At 38.5% G+C, this 5,000-nt stretch overlaps 1 protein-coding gene across 1 annotated transcript in view; it reads right to left on the reverse strand.

Moving 5' to 3' along the window:
* Positions 1-5,000, reverse strand: part of LOC119575509 (atrial natriuretic peptide receptor 1-like) — a 100,965-nt gene that overhangs the window by 14,840 nt on the left and 81,125 nt on the right. The gene's annotated exons all lie outside the window — the stretch shown is intronic.

Below are 5,000 nucleotides of genomic sequence, written 5' to 3' on the forward strand. Positions count from 1 at the left end.
ATCACTTTTTATAGAGGATGTGCGTGGTCACTCTCCCCGAACGCCCCTGACATGTCTCCAAGTCCCACGTGATCAATATGTCTGTGGACTTGTTCTGACACAGCATAATTCAAGACTCTCCCAATTCTGACTTGTCCTTGTTCTGGAGTATCTGCGATTAACGCCTCTACGATTTCTTATCTCCATTAGTGTAATTACGTCAGTGATCAATGCAAATATTAAGGGAAAAAAAAAGAAAAGAAATCGATAATAACACTTTAAACACTTGGCAACTCTCCGCCCCAAACTAGCATTACCGAGAAAAATAAGAAAAGTAAGTCCCGTCAGTTATCTCTTTATCGGAACACTTAGCTAAGGCGAGAGGGCGTTACGCTCCGCCAGCACCTCCTGTCACACTGCCGCGGAGGAGCCCAAGCCGACGTTGCCCTTCTGCTGCGCCTCCGCCACCTTCGGCCCCGCCCGCTGCGCCCACCGCGCCGGCCCAACCCACTATCCCACGAACCCACCAACCCACCATCCTCTTCGCCACCATGCCAAATTTCGCTCTGCAAACGGCCATCGCTCATCCCTTTGTAATTGCCGAGACGCCCGCGGGACGTCGTCGCGTCTTTGCCTCATCATTATTTCATGTCAGAGGGAATGTGTAAAAGTGCATGTGTGTGTGTGTGTGTGTGTGTGTGTGTGTGTGTGTGTGTGTGTGTGTGTGTGTGTGTGTGTGTGTGTGTGTGTGCGCGCGCGTGTGTACTTGTCCTTGTTCTCCATAGCGACTACATCATTTCTCGAACCCGAACCTTAACTGAATCATTTCCGAAGTTACAAGGCGAACGTGCAACCCCAAAAATTAATTAAACTTTACGAGAGAGAAAAAAAGAAATCCATAAACTTTAATTACGATCAATCTCTCTCACCTTTCTTTCTCCCCCCCTCCCCCCCTTTTTTTGTCTTTTTTTTTTTTTTTTTTATCTTATTTTGCGTCTCGAGTGTGTTTCCGCGCCATGGTTTCCTGTCCATCCTAAATTTCACTACCCAATCTATGCGGTATTTCCTAAGATGCCGTATGATTCAAATTTCGCGTTTGTCCTTTGTATTGTTTAATTATAAATACACAGACACACAAACACACACACAAACAACGTATATATATGTATGTGTGCGCGCGCGCGCGCGCGCGCGTGTGTGTGTGTGTTATCATGCCATGTGTGTGTCCTTATCATTACTTATGTTATATAATATATTGTTAAAAGTTATTATCATCATCAACATCATTCTTCTTCATCTTATTATTATTATCATTCTTCTTCTTATTATTATCATTCTTCATCTTATTGTTATAATTGTTATTATTGTTATCATCATTTCTTGTTATATTATTTCCATCATTATCATTATCACCATTCTTTTTATCATTATCAGTGTATATTATCATTACTGTTATTATTATTATTATTATCATTATTATTATTAATTATTGTTGTTATCATTATCGCGATCATTATCATTATCATCATCATCATCATTACTATTATTAATATTATGATGATGATATTATCATTATCTTCAATCATTATTATGTTCATCATTCTCACTATTACAACTACACCTACTACTACAACCACTATCATTACCATCAACAATGGTTCTCCTCAACACCATTCCCACAAACATCATTAATACTGATTTTATTATCACCATTTTGTCTCCACCAAAAACGGGAAGAGGAGAAGGAGCTCATTATTGATGAGTGGACCAAACCTCTAATTCTCGTCCTTCTGTGCTTGTTTCTCCAATAAAAATCCGTTTATTTTTTTCCTGTTTGTATCGTTCTGTTTCTTTCTTGTTGAGAAGGTTGGTTCCTGTTTCTTTTTTCGTTCGATTTCTTTTTGTTGTTTGATTTTTTCTTCTTGTTTTTTTCTTGTTTTTCTTTTCTTCTGATTCTTTTTTTTCCCTTTTCTTCTGATTCTTTTTCTTCTTTACCTACTTTTTCTTCTTCTTCTTCTCCTTCTCTTCCTCCTTTTTCTTTTTTTTCTTCTTCACCTACTTCTTCTTTTTCTTCTTCTTATCCCCCCTCCTCCTCCTCCTCCCCTCTTCTTCTTCTTCTTCTTCATTTTCTTCTTCTCCTCCTCCTTCTCCTTCTCCTCCTCCTCCTCCTCCTCCTCCTCCTCCCTCTCTCTCCTCCTCCTCTCTTTCCTCTTCCTTTCTCTCCTCCTCCTCTCTCCCTCCTCCTCCTCCTCCTCCTCCTCCTTCCCTTACCTCTCCTCTTCCTCCTCCTCCTCCTCCTCCTACTTCCCCTTCCTTTCTTCTTCTTCTCCTTCTTTTCTCCTTCTATGTTTATCTATTCGCCTCTCTTCCTTTCTTCCTCTCAGAGAGAGAGAGAGAGAGAGAGAGAGAGAGAGGAGAGAGAGAGAGAGAGAGAGAGAGAGAGAGAGAGAGAGAGAGAGCAAGCATGAGAAACAGAAAGAACGAGTGTAAGGACGAGAAAGGAAAAACAAGAAAAAAAAACAAAAAAACGAGAAAACCAGAAAGAAAGAACAAGAAAGAGAGAGAAACAGATAACAAAAGAGAGAGTGAGGAAAAGAGAGAGAGAGAGAGAGAGGGAATAAAGAGAGGTTTAATCTGAACCAAAATCCGGAGGTGTTGTGTGTGTGTGTGGTGTGTGTGTGTGTGTGAGGGACTATTGATCGACGTTTAACGGCACCAGCTGAGGTCAGTCTGTTGAGAAATCATCTGAGGATTATAAATAAGAAACATCCTGCTGGATTATCTGGAAAGGGCAGGCGAAAGAAAGACAGAGATAAAGCGAGAGAGAGAGAGAGAGAGGGAGGGAGGGAGGGAGGGAGGGAGGGAGAGAGAGAGAGAGAAGAGAGAGGAGAGAGAGAGAGAGAGAGAGAGATAGAGAGAGAGAGAGAGAAGAGAGAGAGAGAGGGAGGGGGGGGAAGGAAGGAGAGGAGAGAGAGAGAGAGAGAGAGAGAGGAGAGAGAGAGAGGAGATGAGAGAGAGAGGAGATGAGAGGAGAGGAGAGAGAGAGAGAGGGATATATATATATATATATATATATATATATATATATATATATATATATATATATATATATATATATCGATACATAGGTAGGTAGATACACTGGTAAATACACAGTCTGACGTATAGACATATATATAGACAGACAGATAGAAAGATAGATAGACAGAAAGATGGAAAGACAGAGATGGAAAGAAAGAGAGAATGAAGTTCATTCTGACAAACATGCATAATAAAAGTCAAAGATGAGAGAGGCAACTAATTATGAAAATACGCAACAAAACAGCACATAGCCTAAACAACAACAATTATGAAAAGATGGCCCATAGATAAAAAAAATAAAAAATAAAAGAAACCAAATTGCAAAGGAAAAAAATAATAAAATGCAAGAGAATCCCACAGCAAAAATCCATGCATGGATAAACTCGAGACATATGAACAACGAAATGCGTCCAATCTATGTCAGAGTTGCCAAGAAGCAGGTATCACGCACTGAGCTCATAAGTGTCTCTTCCTCTATATACATGTTAAAATTCTGCGTCACTTGCCGATTTTCTCATTTTCTTGCCCTTCCGTCGACATATGAGGAAAGTGGGGTGATGGTGAGGAAAAAGATGGTATTGTTGCTGTCAAGCTAAGTATGCATGTGTATATTCTGTTTTACGTGTTCTAATACTGTTATTGCTATAACTAAAACTGTTCCTATGACCACTATCACCAATACAACTACTGTGTGTGCTTCTACTACTACAACTGCAGTAACTTCTACTGCTACTAATATTACTACCGCTACCGTTAAAACTACTACTACTGTTATTATTACTACTACTACTATCCTAGTACTACTACTACCACTGCTACTACTACTGCTGCTGCTGTTGCTAGTGCTACTAGTACTATAAATATTACAAATGCTGCCACTGCTACTAACTAGTGACTAATTAGTGACTAATAATACTATTGCAGATAATGCTACTAGAAATAGTAGTTGTAGTAGTAGTTCTAATCTAAACAAAGGTTAAAATCATCGTAACATGATGATGATGACGATGGTACTACTACTACTACTACTACTAATGATAATAATAATAATAATAATGATAATGATAATGATAATGATAATAATAATAATAATAATGATAATAATAATAATGATAATAATAATAATAATAATAATAATAATAAAAATTAAGATGATGGTAATAATAGTAGTAGTAGTAGCAGCACTACTACTACTACTACTACTACTACTACTACTACTACTACTACTACTGCTACCAATAATAATTATATTAGTAATAATAATAATAATAATAATAATAATAAATAATAATAATAGAAATAATAACAATGGTAACAACAGCAATACTATTACTACTACCACTACTACTACTACTCACTACTTACTACTACTACTACTACTAATAATAATAACAACGATAATATCAATGATACCGATAACAGCAAAACAAACTACACTAATGCGGGTAAGACTGCAGTCGACATACTGTTCAGGAAAGCAATGAAAAGGCAGGAAAAGAAGACCAAGGCGTCTTTATGGGAAAAGTTCGTTGGTAAAAATGATGCTGTAGTAAAAATGGAAATAAGATACTGTTGTTGTTTTGTGAGTTTAATACGTGTGTTATTTGGTTGGATTTTTGTTATAGTGGGAAATGGGTATGCGAGATGTGGTGATGGTGATTGTGGTGGTGGTGGTGACGGTGGTGGTGGTGGTGGTGGTGGTGACGATGACGATGACGATGACGATGACGATGACGATGATGATGATGGAGGTAGGGATTTTTTTTAGAAATTAAGTATTCTAGGGGCATTTTTAAGCCATAACCAGAGCTATATAGGTGTAGCTTAGAGGAGAGAAAAAATCAAGAGACCAATAACAATAAAATAAACTTTTGGCCCGGCGGGGGGGGGGGGGGAAGCCAGACCTTATGGGGGACAAACAGAGGCAACTTCTCCACCCT

The sequence above is a fragment of the Penaeus monodon genome, chromosome 7 (genome assembly GCF_015228065.2).
Source record: "Penaeus monodon isolate SGIC_2016 chromosome 7, NSTDA_Pmon_1, whole genome shotgun sequence".
In the NCBI taxonomy this organism is placed as follows: domain Eukaryota; kingdom Metazoa; phylum Arthropoda; class Malacostraca; order Decapoda; family Penaeidae; genus Penaeus; species Penaeus monodon.